General features: G+C 39.6%; 1 pseudogene; it reads right to left on the bottom strand.

The window, feature by feature from the left end:
* Nucleotides 1-10546: 10546 nt before the first annotated feature.
* Nucleotides 10547-11045, bottom strand: LOC116556934 (annotated as a pseudogene).
* Nucleotides 11046-16310: the final 5265 nt, after the last annotated feature.

Here is a 16310-nt window from a genome sequence, read left to right as displayed (position 1 = left end):
ACTGGGCATTCTACTGGGTATGCCAGAGAAGTCGTCAGAAATTCCCTCCACTCAAAATCACTCTCAAACTTCTGGGGGGATTCTTTCAGGCATCCATTCTGTTTCTGGGATGGCAGTAGGAAGTGGTGTGCGGGTGTCTTAAGTATAATTTTTACTTCTTCTCTCCAATGCAGTTTCCTAACTTGTTTTAGATTTTGTCTTCTGGAAGTGTGTGTGCATGCATGTGTGTGTGTGTTGGGTGCTGGGTGTTCGTTTTGAAAGTGGGGAGTTGTTTAAGGGAGAAGGAAAGCTGAAATCATTATTTGATGTTTCAAGTTGCAGGTTGATGGAAATGATACATTAGGAACAGAAAATTTGATGTACGAGAGGGAAGGGAGTTGCTGGGGTAATTCTTTAAATAGGAGGAAGGAGGGCTAGTGATCCTGTCTGCCTACCTGGACCTTTCCTTTTTGTCTTTCAACAAGAGGTTTCCCGTCTTGTTCTCTGTTGCCCAATTCCTGCTTTGGAACTCTGAACAAGGTGGCAGAGTGGATGAGTTATGTATCAGGGAAGATATCAGAACTCTTAGAGCTGAAATTATGGACTTACTAGATATTTCACAACTGGATGTTGTGAGTTAAATGTAGTAATATTCAACCAGCATAAAACAATTAAAGCTTCCAAGTAATGATGGTTTTGTTAATGTATTTATTTATTTTCCTAAACAAAATTGCAAACTTCTCCTGTCGTGGTAACTGTCAGTGCTAGGGTTGGGAAAGAAGTTGGGTCATGGACACAAGAATGTAGGACCAGAGGGGCAGAGCCAGGATGAGGTAGACAGTCCTATAGGAAATTGAACAGTTATTTCTAAGTTCAATATGTTGTTTACAACATTCAATGGCATCGGAGGATATCACAACTCCCTGAACTTGTAAAATATGCAGCAGTCCTTCTTATTTGGGGTGAACATTATAAGCTATGTGCATGTGTGGTTTGCTTTTCAAGACTGGAAGTTATACTTGTTTTACAATTGCTAAAGTTTACCATTCTTGAAAGTGCAGGTAGCTGCTTTAAAATATTGTTCTACAAAAAGAATCATTCTGATCCAAAAAAAAAAAAAAAAAGTGATAAGAAATCTCCTTAGGCTTCAATTGCTGAGTAAACAGAGTCCTTGCAGGACTATCTACACACATCGTGAGTCAGAAGTGGGTTTCTTTTAGTGGAGGGATGTGACAGCCCAGCAAGGCAATCTTGGGATGAGGTAGGCACACACCTAGGAACCTCCGGCATAGGAAACAGCAATGTCAGGAGATCTAGGAAGAGAAAAAGACGTCCAGGTAGAGTGAGAGCGAGAGTTGGCAGGAAGCAGAAGTGGATTGGAGGTTGGAGACCAGAGCAGAGGTGGAACTGAGGCAGAGATTGGTACCAAAAGGGCCCAGGAGGGGCAGATGTCCAGTAATATGACAAGCTCAGTGGGTCTCACAGGTAGAAACAAAACAAAATGTTGACTGAAAGTATGCAGAGTAAGGTGAGAGGCCAGAATCCAGGCAAGCAACACAGTAATAGTTTTGGGGTGTGAGAAGCGACAAAGATCCTAAGCTCAGCACTTAGGATTCCGAGCTCGAAACTTCCTGAGACTAGATACCATCATAGTGTGGTGGAGTTCCATAGGTGCACGTGGCAAAGCAAGTAATGTGGGCAATGAATTCTAACACTCGGAGCTCTAGAGTATACACATGTACACCACACACTGCCTACACACCTTGCAGGGGATTGAGGCCCTGAGTTTTGGGTTAAATGAAGATTGCAGGGTGGAGGTCATTGGAGGGAGGGTATTAAGTGAAAATGCTGTGTAACCTGCATGCTATCTGCAAGTGGTTGCGGTTCTCCTGTCCAGCATGTACCACTGGACTCTCCCCTGTGTGTAAGCCCCTAACAAAACCCCATGTCCTGTTTGCTGGCTCTGGGTCTCTTCTTTGGCCTCTTAAACCCTCCATAGGGTTAATAGGGTTTGGGCATGACACCCCCCCCCACACACCCCGACATCCCTCCAATACCATACACACACAGACACACCACACAACCGATAAACATCACACACACACATACACCACTTATACAGAGGAAGAGAAGATGGGAACATTATGGAACAAAAGGTTCACAAAACCTATTTTAGAAGTAGGAGGAAAATATGGATAATTTCATTTTCTTTTCTTTTCTCATTTGAATATACTTTCTAAATTGTCTACTAATAAACATGTGATACGATTTTAATAATAATACACAGACTTTCTTTAAAAAAATCTACCCAAATGAACCGCGATGTATTTGCAGACAGTTTGAGGAGGTATTTGGTTAAATGGCTGGGTGACTGCTCCTAGATGGGACACAGATGTAAAACCAAATGATTGCAGGACACAAGTTCTCTGGGAATTGGGTAAATTTGCATATTCAATCTGCTTGCCTTTTATCTTCTTGTGGAAATTTCTTGATTGACTGGTGGAATATCCACTTTCTTCTAAAACAGTCATTTAGACCGGATCTATCTGTGACAAAATGAAAGAAGAGTTGAAAATTATTGAACTGAGGTGATTATTTGGAAAGATTCAAACGGAATAAATGAAGGTTGGGCCCCAATCCATGTACCCAGCTGGATGCTTTTTATTGGTCAGTTGAGCCCATAATAGGATTGTGGGATAAGAAGAATATTGGGCTTTATTTTTTAGTTCATTTTGCAAATGAGAAGAGCCATAGGAAAAATTCCTTTTGTTCTTTATGCCAAAATATTTCATCATTAACCTGACACAAAATGTATTAGAAAATAATTTTTTAAAAACACTGGACCAATAAGCTTTACAAGATTTGAGCACGTTTCCTATCCCAAATGTTTTCATTAACCTCAATTATATAAATGTGGTCAAATATATCAACAATGAAAAGATAAGCAAATCTTAGTCTCAATTAAAGTTTTTATTTATACTCAAGAATTGGCCTGTAAGAAAATATTTTGTTACATGAATGAAATTGACTATTCAAATTTATTACACATGTACATATATATCATAATTCTCTGGTCGAGTTGGAAAGTCAGTTTGAATGGCAGATACGATTTTCACCTATTCTTGTTTGTAAACATTGTCTGAATTTTGGGAAGCCACAGTTTCATTAGGACAATAATGAGATGGTTGGGCCATAGACCTGGATGTTAGATAATTTGCATGCTGTGTCTTTAATGCAAGGCCACTTATGTTTAGCAAGAGATAGCAAACAGTTCAATAGGTTCATATTACCCTACTCATGGGTTAGGTGGGTAAAGATCACAAAAGAGGCCAGAAGGAATAGAATGATTCTAAATGGACCCGAAATGTGCTATTCCCCACATAAGCACCAATTGAAATTGCAATATGAAATCTTAGAACTGTGCTAATGATAAATCCTTTCTAGTGTCTGCCACAGTGAAATACTGCACCTCATTAAATATTAGCATTAACATTCTGTGAGCCCAGTGATTACTCCCACACACAAAAAGTCCCAATGACTATTGACCCCTACCCAGGTGGGTGGAGGATGAGCGTGTTTCTTGACTCTGTTCTGTCATTAAGGCTTTGCGACCAAATAATTCAGGCTAAGTGAAATTTGATTGTTAGGAGGACAGATCTGGGCCAATTAGGCCAAAGCATGTAGCTTTCATTTAGTGTTTTCCCATTCCTTGTGCACCACTTACCAGATCTGTCTCCTGATGACACTAGCTCATAGGTGCAGATGAGTCATTTTTCTTACTTGGTCCCACCAATTGTCCTCTCTCATATTTCCATGTGCTTTTAAGCTTCCAGGTGGTAGCTGTGAGATGGTCCCCGTCACTCCTCTTTTATGGGTACACCTGTGGACATGAAGTCCAGGCCTCCCCAGCCCAGAGGAGTCCTGGCTGCCCTGTATCACTGTCATTGTTCTGTTGATGCCATGTTGATGCTCGCACATTACGTGGGCCATGGTCTCTAGGCCTGGCACAGAGCTTGAGGCCTTCGGAATGTCTTCCCTAAACTTCCATTCCACAGTACGGTATACTTCTTTTCTCTTTTCTTTTTCTTTGCAGGGAGTTAAGTTCTTTTTCTTTGCAGGAAGTCTGCTAAAGCCCAGACTCCAGGCTACATGGAATCCGACCAGGGCCCTGGACCATTTCTGTATGATCTTTTATTTTTTATTCCAAGAACTTGCGGAACCTAAATAAGTTTGCTTTTCCAGAACAGCTTTTTAGGTGGCCTTGAACTGACTCAGTTCTCCCTGCTGTTTGTAGTTCCTCTAGTTCTATGTATATATCTATAGAATGTGCTGGAAAGGCAACAGCTGGGATCGGAAGGAGCTGCCGGAAACAGTCTGGGCCTTGTTTGTGTCCTTCCTAGGGGATGTAACACTTGAGTTAAGCAGGAACTACATGGGACGGTCTGGGCTTTGTTCCTTTCTCCCCTGGAAGCAGGATGTTCTTTGGCCCAGTGAATGACATGTCCCTGAGGTCTACAATCCAGGGCAGCTGCCTCTCAGGGTCTTCAGCTGTGCTGCAAGTGGGGCACAAGCAGCCTGGGCAGCTTTCTTGAGCCTTGGGGAACTGGCTCACCATGGATCTCATGCTTCTTTGTTCCTTGCTGCCTATCTGTAAGTAACACATCTGCTTCCTGTAACTTGTTGTATATGAATGTGTTTTGTCACTAGACTCAGACAAGTTGACAACTGATGGTACACAGTGAACCTGCTTCACAGTCTCATGCCTTCGCCGTTCCTCACTTTGTTCATCCACCAAGGGCCAACTATCAGACCCCTTAACCAGTGAACGCAGAGTTGGGAAGATATGCCCACAATAGGTTCTTCTGAGTGGGCGTGACCTGGCACCAGCAGACCATTGTCGGTGGGCATCTCACCCTGTGCGTTTCCCTCCCAATTACAATAAGAAAGTAAGCTACATTTAGTGGAGTCAACGGTGTAGAGGGGTACCTTGCTTAATGCAATAGAAATAGCCCTGAATGTTGCACCTGAATGGGATATTTATTAATCATACGGGAGGTCATTATTTTAGAGAAAACCGTATTGAAGAGCTTAGTAAAGCAAAGATTTCTTTCTTTATTTTTATTTTTTGTAAAATAAACTGTGCTTCCTATCTGATCTATAAATTTGGATTTTATGTTTCAGATTTTCTTTAAAGTCAAATATGCCTATAAAACTAAAAAAACTTAACAGTTGTATGGGGGACTGGGGCTGGAGCAGGAATCTCTCATGACTCTTTCATCTTTTAAGTTGCCTCCTTCCTTCAAATGGACAAGTGACTGTTCCCCTTGGCAGCTTTTGCCAGGCTATAGGAGCCAGTTGCCTGGAAGGCCATGTCTTTCAAGAGAGAATAGCATTCTCTAGACCTTCTGTTTTTCATGTCCTTTTTCTGTTCCTTTGAAAAGAGACATAAGGAAGCAGGAAAGCTGGATTTTGGTCTTGGTTCTACCCTAGATGACTGCCTGATTTGAACCAATCAGTTGGTGTTTCCTGGTCTCCTTTCTAATCAGGAAAATGAGAAGAGTAGGCTTAATGATCACTAAATTTGCATCTGGTGGTACAATTTTAAAAAACGAAAATAATTTTGAAAGTCCATTTTTGCAAATGCCACTAAATCGTGAATTTCTCTATTCATATTCAAATGCTAACTATTGAAGGGCATGTGTTGTGCTTTTATGAAGACAAAAAATGGCTCAGAACTTTTGGGAAACTTCTATTTAATAGAGCTAAACAATTCATGTCATGTCCAGTAGTGGCAAACTGTATTCTTGAGTAATGGTGGAATATATTTTCTCAGGTGAAAGCTTAAATTCAGTTCTACTGGGGCTTAATTAAGCGATACTGTCTGAAGTCATGAGCAATTCTGTGGAATAAAATCACTGAAGAAATAGAAATGCCTCAGAATGCAATGCTGTTCTATAGCATTTGAGGCATAATCGGGTCTAGTTAGTTTGAGTTCTTAAATTTGAAGGAAATTCAGGGCTGTCTGTTGAATGGAGCAGGGGTGAATCTCAATGGCCTTGCCCTGTTGCAAAGAACTAGGGAAGTTTATTTTATGTCTGGACTATTGGGTGAATTCCTGAAACCAATTTTCTGCTGGAAATTGTGTGTATCCTTCTGGCAACAAGCTGCCTGAGAAGCAAGCTGTCACATTTCAATGCAGAAGCCTTTTGTTTGGCAATGAGATAATTTTAGTTCTTATGCTGTTAGGAATGTATTTAGAAATTCAGCATAAATGCTTTTGGAGTATACTGGGCTCTTCATAGGGGAGCTAAGGTCCAGGGCAAATCATAGTGTATTTTCTTTTCCTACTTTCTTATTTGCCCCTCCTTTCAAATGCCAAGTTTTGATGCAGTAGAAAGAAGACCAAGGGCAACCTTGAAAAGTGGTTCCTAAAGCACAGTATGTGCAGAGTGCAGGGAGGTGCACGGCGGCAACCATTCCTCACCTTACTAATGGAGGAGGTTGAAGAGCCATCTGGAAGCTGAATCTGTACATGGGTTGTTGTGGTTTTGTTGACACCTACTGGCTTTTGCACTAGTAAGCTTTATTAGCTTTTTCAGATTTAAACATCTAAGATACTAAGACAAACTGGACATGTTGTAAAGGATGTGCTGAGACTTGAATTGTTCATAGGTCCATGAGGACAGATAATCCAATCCTATTTACTGTATTTCTGTTTTTTTTTTTTTTTAAGAGACAGGGTCTTGCTATATTGCCCAGGCTGGAGTACCCTGGCTATTCACAGATGTGATCATAACTCACTGCAGCCTTGAACTATTGGGTTCAAGCAATCCTCCTGCTTCAGCCTCCTGCACAACTGGGAATTACAGGTGCACACCACCATGCCCAGCTGAAATCCTGTTTATGTTTATCTTTAATTTTTATAGTGTAAATTATCCATTTGTTCTTACATGCTACAAGAATTATATTCAAACATTTTCCTCATATCATTGCAATTGATTTTAGGAATTATATTTAAACATACAACTTTTATATGTTTTATAGTTCTCCATATATAACTTTTATATGTTTAAATATAATTTCTAATATCATTTCCTAATATCATTGCTTCTTCATTGCTTATGCAAGGAAGAGGGGACATGAGTAATAAGGAGACACCATGTTTAAAGTGGCTTAAATGTTTTCTTACATTGAGCTTTGTGTAAAATGTAACCTGAATAGAATGATGGTGTCTTCTGTCTTTTCCATGAAATTTCTGTTCACTTAAATAATTTTTGTATATACCAACAAAGACCAAACTGCAGCTTTTTCTTTACATTTTCTTATATTTTCTCTATTCGCTTGACCTTTCACTAACCCTTTTGAGTTCAATGGAGCATGTAATTATTACACCATATAGAAACAGTTGGGGGAAACAAATGGCATAGTGCAAAAGATGTAATTTATGGAGGTAAGTCATCCAGAAAAACATGGAAGGAATGTTTAATTTATTTTAAACCTCTGAATACCATTGCCTTTTTTCCTTCCAGTTGTGCACATTAAATTCTTTGTGTGAGACAGGAAAAGTTATTAAATAAATGTCTATATAAAAATCCAACAGTAGTTCTTATAAAAATTAAGATGTTCCAATTTAAATGACAATAGGAAAGCAGCAGAAATTTAAGGCATTTTCTTCCTTGATTCAAGTATATGGCTATACCTAGAGTCAAGTTAATCTCATTTGTCAGCAGCTGAAATGACTCCCTGTGTTCTTGTTCTTCAATTTTAGAAAGATGCAAATGTGGGATCCCAGCCTTATAGGGAACCACTTCCTTATAGAAGGAAGTGGGGTGTGTGTGTGTGTGTGTGTGTGTGTGTGTGTGTGTGTATGGTGGTAGAATGAAAATACGACTGAAATTTTGATGCTGATTTTATCCCAAAACCAGAGCTATAGCACATGTGGCTGTGGTGGCATGAAAATAATGCACTTACACGAGCATACTTATCACATGTGTGTTTGTGTTTATGTATATGTGCACAAACATGTACTTGTACCTTGTACATTTGTGAATAGTATACTTACATAATTAATTTTGGAATTAGGATTTTAAAAATAAGCAGATGTAGAGTACAGTAATATGTGAAGCATCATTTCTAAAGGCTTACTTGAATATTTAGGTTATTTGGGTTTTATTAAATCTCCGTGCTTATGGGTTTTCTCATGTTTTAGCTCAGCAGCTGTCAACACAGGATTCAACAGAATCATCTGGGTAACTTAAAAAAAATTCTAGTGCCCAGACTCCATCTCCAGAGATTCTGATTTAATTGGTTTGGGAGTAGGGTTGGGCATTGGTGATTTTTAAAACTCCCTTGGTGAATCTAATGTGCAGCTAGGGTTGATAGCAACTGCTTTAGCCATGTGCGGGTAAGCAATCCCTAGCAGTACCTAACAACAGCCGTTTGGTGATCCTGAGTTTGTGGATATTTTTCCTGCCTCATTGTCGTAGCTGCTGAAACCCAGAGATGCTGAGGTCTTCAAAAAGGCACCATCTACAGCTTCAGGCAAAACACCCAGGAAGAACAAAGCAAGGAAAAGGACCCAGAAGGACCGAAAAGTTGGGCAATTTGCACAAGATTAAAAACCTTAGTGGAGTCAGGACTTGAAGCTAGGTCTTCTATAGTGATGTGGTTGAGGGTCAGGGCTCTGGAGTCAGACTGTTGGGTTGGATGTCTTGACTCCTACAGTAACTAGCTGATTGAAGGATGATGGGCATGTGTTTTTTTTTTTTTTTTTTTTTTTTTTTTTGTCTGCCTGGTAAAGACTTTTAACCTTTGAGTTCCTGAGCCAGTGATGTTTGGGAAAGAAAAGTATAGCATTAGTGTCAGTCTTACGTAGCAGGTTTTAGCTACTTAACCTCTCTTGGCCAATGTTTTCACACCTATAAAATGGAGTGAATTATTATTATGCCTACTTCATAGGTTGCGTGGTTGAGAGGATTAAATGAGGTAACAAATATAAAACCACTGTGACTGGCCTCACACATAATATCTCCTCAATTCATGTGAACTATTATTATTAATATTTATTACCTGGCTACATATTATTCTCTATTATACCGTACTGGTCACTCAGATTGTTTATATAAACGGAAGTTTGAAGTTTTATTTCATGCCCTGAAATCTTTTGGTCACAGGATCTGGATGCTAAATCAGATTCTTCACCTCAACATGATTGAAATGGTGGATGAGCCTTCCATCTTCTTTGATAACAGATCCTGGTATGACTTCAGTTGTCTTTTCTTCTAAGCCAACTATAGATGTAAAGAATAAATCTCTATTGTTTATTTTTCATTAGGCTCTAGGAATAAAAAAGGGGCTAAATATAAATAGCATTAAAATAGATCCATATACAGATCTATTTTATATGAATACACATCCATATAAGAATGGAATTTTGCTGTAATAATCATATGTTCCAGGTATAATGTAAAATATTTTAAAAACATTTTGTTATGGAAATTTCAAAAATATGCGGGAGTGCCTGTGCATGTATAGTACATGAACCTCTATATACTCACAATTCTTTTTTTTTTTTTTTGAGACAGGGTCTTGCTCTGTCACTCAGGCTGGAGTACAGTGTTGCCATCATGGCTGTCTGCAGCCTCAACCTCCTGGGCCCAGGCGGTCCTCTCACCTCAGCCTCCCAAGTAGTAGGGACTGCAGGAGTGTACCGCCATGCCTGGCTAATATTTGTAGTTTTTTTGACAATTCTTTTTTTTTTTTTTTTTTTGAGACAGAGTTTCGCTCTGTTGCCAGGTGCCAGGCTGGAGTGGAGTGGCGTGATCTCAGCTCACTGGGTTCAAGCAATTCTCCTGCCTTGACCTCCCGAGTAGCTGGGACTACAGACGCGTGCCACCACGCCTAGCTAATTTTTATATTTTAGTGGAGTTGAGGTTTCACTATGTTGGCCAGGATGATCTCGATCTCTTGACCTTGTGATCTGCCCACCTTGGACTCCCAAAGTACTGGGATTACAGACAATTCATTTTTAACTATTATCCACTCATGGACAATTTTGTCTATACCCTTGCACCCTAACTATCTTGATATCATAAATATTTTTCTCTAAGCAGATCAATGTGCTTCTCAAAAACATAAAGACCTTTAAAGAAAAATACTCACAATACCAGTACTACACATAAATGTAGCCCTATATGCATTAAGTAGTAGTATTATCTCCATTTCATAGATGAAGAAACCAAGGCACAGACAAGTTAAGTAACTTGCCTAAGGTCACACAGCTAGCAAGTGCCAGAGTTGGAATTTGAAACTAAGTAATCTGGTAATCTGGTTACATAGTCTGTGCCTTTTTTTTTTTTTTTCTAGCACAAACACATTTATTTATTAACCAAAGAGATGATCCTGATTAATCCAACACTTTGAAATAGCTACATGTAAATGTAAAATGTTTGTGATAGACATAACCGAATGCAGTAATGAAAAAAAGGAAGCACTATGGGGATTTTTTCATTGAACTGAGCTTGTTCATTCTTGTAGTTAATTCCTGCCCAAAATGATGCCGGAATTTTTATTCTACTTTTTCATAGATCTGAGTACAGGAGTCATTGTTCATGACACAGTCCACCACTAATTTCATCTTTCAATTTTCTTGTTACTGTGCTTTCCTTCCCATCCCACTCCTGATGCTGAACCAATGTGCCATCTGTAAAGTTGCAGACAGTCTGAGCTTTTCTGCCGTCAGCTGTGATTTCTTCAAACTTCTCTCCCAGGGTACAAGAAAACTGTGTTGTTTACAAAGTGCTCTCAGTTTTTATGGTGAGATGTTTGCCATCGCAAGTGATGATACAATCTGGTTTGGCCATTGTGCCCGTATTGCACACAGCTGTTCCCACTCTTAGTTCCTTCACGTATTCATCAAAGCCTTTGCTGTCCACCAGCCACCATCTTCCTTCTAGTTGCTGAACAGTGGCCATGGTGGGTGTGGACCCGCATGCGGGGTGTGCGGGGGCATGGTCGGCGTGGGCAGCCTGCTAGTTTGTGTTCTTAACCATTTTGAAATACAGCTTCTCAAGTGAAAAAATAATGCAATAAACAATTTCTTCTCAACGAATACAAAGTTTTTTTTTTTTTTTTTTTTTTTGAGATGGTGTCTTGCTCCGTTGCCCAGGCTGGAGCGCAGTGGCAGGATCTTGACTCACGGCAACCTCAGCGACCCCTACTTCCCTCCCCGCCATTCAAATGATTCTCCCATCTCAGCCTCCTCAGTAGCTTGGATTACAGGTGTGTGCTACCACACCCGGCTAATTTATTGCATTTTCAGTAGAGACGGGGAGGTCTCACCATGTTGGCCAGGCTGGTCTTGAACTCCTGCTCTCAAGAGATCCGCCCACCTTAGCCTCCCAAAGTGCTGGGATTACAGGCGTGAGCCACCGTGCCCTGCTGAATACAAGGTTTTATCTTTTAGTGTTTTTAATATCCTCATTACATAGGTGTCCTACTGGTGACCAACATTCAGTTTTGCCTTCTGCAGCTGCATGGCCTTAGGTGTCAGACTCAAGTTTGAAATCTGGCTCCTCTGTTTATTATATGTGACTTTATGCCCATTACTCGCCCTCTGTAAACCATAGCTCTTCTGTCTGTATGACGATATAACACCTACCTCATGCAGTATACTAGAAAGAGAGCTGTATATTTCCAAATGTTTCAGTGTTTCAGTATGTAACTCCTAACACATGGAAGTGTTTTTATTTAAACCTTTGAAAGGATATGATGTACTTGATTACATGGATTCTCTTGACTTGATTGGTTAGGAAGCAGTCTCTTGAGTGGTCAAGAACTGCCTTGATAAAGACGCAGTGCAGCTGAGTTAGAAATGCCTCTTAATTTATAGCTGGAAAGCTGTCAGCTTGTTAAACCAAAATAAATGTTATAATATGCCAGCTTATATGAGCCAGGGAGCATCATTTTCAAGAAACGAAGCCCCTCTCCTTGAGCTACTTTAAAGTCGTTTGTCAACATCCATTGTAAAAATACAGTGAAAATTCTCAAACACATACGTACATCTTTTGTTGCCTGGCTTCTTCCACACCAGCCTTCAGCTGGGATCTACATTGTGAACAATAAGCTGGAGTGTGAAGAATGTTAAGACCAGGGAGAGAAAAAGTGCGTGTGTGTATGTGTGTGTAGAGTTCATACATGTGACTACCCTCTAAAATTAAATAACTTGTTTCTTAATCACCTTCTATTTTGCAATATATGTGCTATTCCTATATACCAAATATTTGAATAATCAAGGTTTTATCATGCACAAAATATTTTATGATATTTTTTCTTTGCTCTGTGACATCTGATATTCAGAAACTACCCTCTTTTGGATTCTCTTTATTTTTTTTCTTTGTTCATATTAGTTCTTCCCAGGGTTTATATTGAACAATTCAACCTTGTCAAGGAAAAATCATGCTTTCCCAATATTATACTTAATTGTGTGCCCTGTTACACTGACCCATGTGATTTATAGACCTTACACATTTTGACAACAATGGCATTCCCTTTAGTATTCCCGCTAGGTGAAAATATCACCTTGTAACCTTGTTCTCTCCCCTTTCTCATCTTTGTTAGGTAAAAATGAAAGGGTTATTTTGATTTACAAGCAGCAGCTGAGCTTGGCTCTCACCTTCAGGATATCCTTGCACAATGAAAAAAACAAATGTTATTTTGCTCTACAGTATATTTGAAATTTTTCTTCGCATGTCTTTTAAATCATCTGTTTGGTTTAAGGCTTCTTGCTACCCCTGGCTTTGGAATCCCTCCAAACCTAGCCTCACTTTACCTGGGTTGTAAAGTGAGAATTGTGGAGGATGCTGATTATTTGAAATTCTCTGTTGAAATCACATTTCTTGCCTGCAGCTGTAGGTGTATGGGGGAAATTAGGCTGCCTGCTTTCCCTAAAGTTGTGTCAAGGTAATAGCTTATACTGTCTCATCAGACACTGGGCAGGGCTTAGATGACATATCAACGATTTCGAATTTTGCATTAACAATCCTGAATGAAATAAAACTCTAAATTATGTTCAGCTTAGGGAATTGGATCCTAGGTGTAAAGTTAGAAAACTGGGGATGGTTTGTTATTTGGATGAGTTTGGTTTTGCAGTTAGCTGATGCTTCGTTTTGTCTATCAGTCTGTCTACGGCTTTTTCCAATCACCTTTTTGATGCAATAATATGTATCTTTTAAAGTATAGAGCTCACTGACTTTTGTATATATTTGGGTAACTACCGCTCTGAGCAAAATACAGGACATTTCCATCCCCTCCAACTGTTCCTCATGCCACTCTCAGAGTGACAAGGAGGAACGTCCACCAGAGACTGTCATTCTTAGGAGAAAACGTACCCTTTAAACCCAGTTGTAACCGTGTGGCTTCCCTATAACAAAAGCCACATTCACTGTAAAGACTTTATTATAGGTAGACACACGCAGGTAGGCAATGAGCCCCGACAATGACTGGCAGCTCAAAGAGGAGGAGGAAAAGGGCTGGTGGAGTTGGGTGGATGGTGGGCAGCGGTTTATTACAACCACAATCAGCTCAGGATGCTGGTATTGGCCTCAGAAGGACCTGGTTTCCTGTGGTGTTAGCAAAAGGGATAAATTATAGTCGACATCTGCAATGAAGGACAGCAAGATGACCCAGAGGGGAAAATGTCAGATGTGATAGAGGTCAGAGAGCCTGGTTATTCAACAAATGCAGGTTTGGAGCAGAGATCAAAGGCAGATGCCAGAGAGTAAAATGGTGTTAGAGGTATGTGCTCAGTAATAAGTATACAAGGTGTACCAAATACTGGTCAAGGTATTGAGCCGTCAATAAATCAAACAATTCTGCCTGAGCAAGGCAGAGATAGGACTTCATGGTGGTGGATTTAGCAGATGAGAGGATGAGACAAAGGCAAGGAAGCTGCTGACTGCAATTAAACAGGGTTTATTTTTGATAAGATAGGTCTGAATTCTTTTCCCACCACATCTCTGTGGGCGTTTGATATTGTTCAGACAGCTCAATTAGAGGATTTTGATGCCTTTAGTGGCTCAATCAATCATCTGTAGTAAGGTTTAGATTGTTTGCATGCTGTAATGTGCTGATGAAGATGGCAGTTAGCTCTTTCATTATAAGAATGGTGAGACTGCAGCAGGGGAAACACTCAAGCTATTTCTGATTTAAATTGTCTGCACATGATCAGATCGGAAAAGAATAGTTTGGAAGACAAATAAGATAAAAGCCGCAGTTTTGCCCATGTGCCAGGCTCTATTTATTTTTTATTATTTCATTTATGCAACATCATCTAAACTGAAGTGCTTGCAACTTGGTCCATAAGACATCCAACAAGCAAGGACTTCCCTGGAGAGTGGATTCCGAATAGTTACAATAGATTCTTCTAGTGGATACCGTGGTCAAATTTCACACAGTTCAGACTAACTTTCCAAAACAAGAGGATTTTGGTGATGCCAGGACACAACAAAGCCTCCAGCAGTAGTGGTACATTGGTGTTTTCTGCCATTCTGACAAAGAATAATGCCAGCAATAGTTAATCCTACAGGCTCTCCATAGAATGCCTGAATTTCCCTTTGAGAGAGTCACTGTGTCTCACCAGTATTCAGTCCATTAAGTTTTATTTGTGGAGCTCCTCCTACCTCCTCATAAATAGACTGAGATGCACCTTTTACAGTGTACTAAAATATCTTATCCTTTCCATGCCATATGGCTGCTTCTTCCTATTTAAATAAAATAAATAATCCTTAAATATACATACATACTTTGCACAGATGTGTGCTTGAATTACCAACTGTTTGTTGTGGTTGTTGTTAATTCACAGCAAACCAGTGTGTTCTGTGATTATATTTCTCGTATGACAGAAGCTTTTAGTACATGCTAATTCTCATAAGACTAGCATGCTCAACTCATTTCCTTGGAGACAGTAAGAAAACCCCAAATTTATCAGGATCAGAATATAGTACCACTGAGGAAATTTTAGTTATGATCTTTTTCCAAGTATATTCTGATTAAGCAAAAAAGCACATACCCACCTTCCTCTCTAATTCTCCAAATCACCTTTTAAATACAATACCCTATCTTTTCCCTAACCTTTGGAGGAACTAGTTCTCTTCTCTCTCAATGTTTTGATTCTTTAAATGTGGTTAGATAACAATGACTTTAACTTTCCATCTTACAGCTATAAAAGACCTTGACCTGTTGGTCCTAATAAAAGATTTATGAACCATGCCCTGCTAAATGACTTCACTCCCCGTCTCTCCCTTCACCCAGATTCTCTTGGTGGGTGATAAAACACTGGATTGAAACGGACACATTTGGCCTCTGTTAAAGCTATTTACGGTGATTTCTCTGCTATGAGCATTATACTTCGGGCAACCAGATGCTCCTCTTTTGGGGTCCATCTTGTAACATGTTCTCCTAGTATTCCGAGAATTCCTTTGGGGCCAGCAAATTATCCCTCTCCGCAAGTGCAGTTATATAACATAGCTTGATCCAGGAGAAGCAGTCCATACAGAGAAGAAAAATAGCACAAAATGGAAAAGCACATTCAGTTTTTTAAAGAAAGCATTTAATAAAATCCCATTTGATTTCTCTTTGTCCATACTCTTAGCTTCTTGTAGTGAGATACTTTAGAAATGGGCTGCCAGTTGTGCAGAGGGCATGAATGATTTCCACTCCTTGCTGTTTTGTTTCTGAAGGATTACAAACTGGGCGAGCCATCTAAAGTTTCATTCAGGTAAGCAGACATAGATGTCAGAGTTTATTCTGAGACTCTGAATGCTCAGTTTTTCTGATAAATACATTGTTGCACTTTTCTCCATTCATCTTCCTGATGATTATTACACAAGTTAAACAAATTTAAAATGAATTCTACATCCCTAGTCTTCTCTGAGAGCATGAGGCTTTTATGCTCCTATGGCTACATAAATATTAATATCTGTTTGAAAAAGACATTTTTAAAGATCAGAATATTTTTAAAAATAGATTTAAATTTTTAGTGTAGTTTTAGGTTCACAGAAAAATTGAGCAGAAGGAACAGAGATATTCTGTATATCCTCTGCCACCACACGTGTAGCCTTCTCCACTATCAGCACTGGCCACTGAAGTGGTACATCTGTCACAACTGATGAGCCTGCATTGACGTGTCATTATCACCCAGAGACCCCAGTTCCGTTAGGGTTCACTCTTATGTTGTACTTTCTATAGGTTTGGAGAAATGGAAATGACATGTATTCCCCATTATTATTAGGTGAGTGTGTTTTATTTATATCTTTGGGAGATCTGGATCCTCG

This window comes from Sapajus apella, unplaced genomic scaffold, assembly GCF_009761245.1.
Source record: "Sapajus apella isolate SASKATOON/1434 unplaced genomic scaffold, GSC_monkey_1.0 scaffold18, whole genome shotgun sequence".
Lineage (NCBI taxonomy): Eukaryota > Metazoa > Chordata > Mammalia > Primates > Cebidae > Sapajus > Sapajus apella.
Note: the sequence above shows the minus strand (reverse complement) of the source record. Positions and strands in the feature narration are given on the sequence as shown.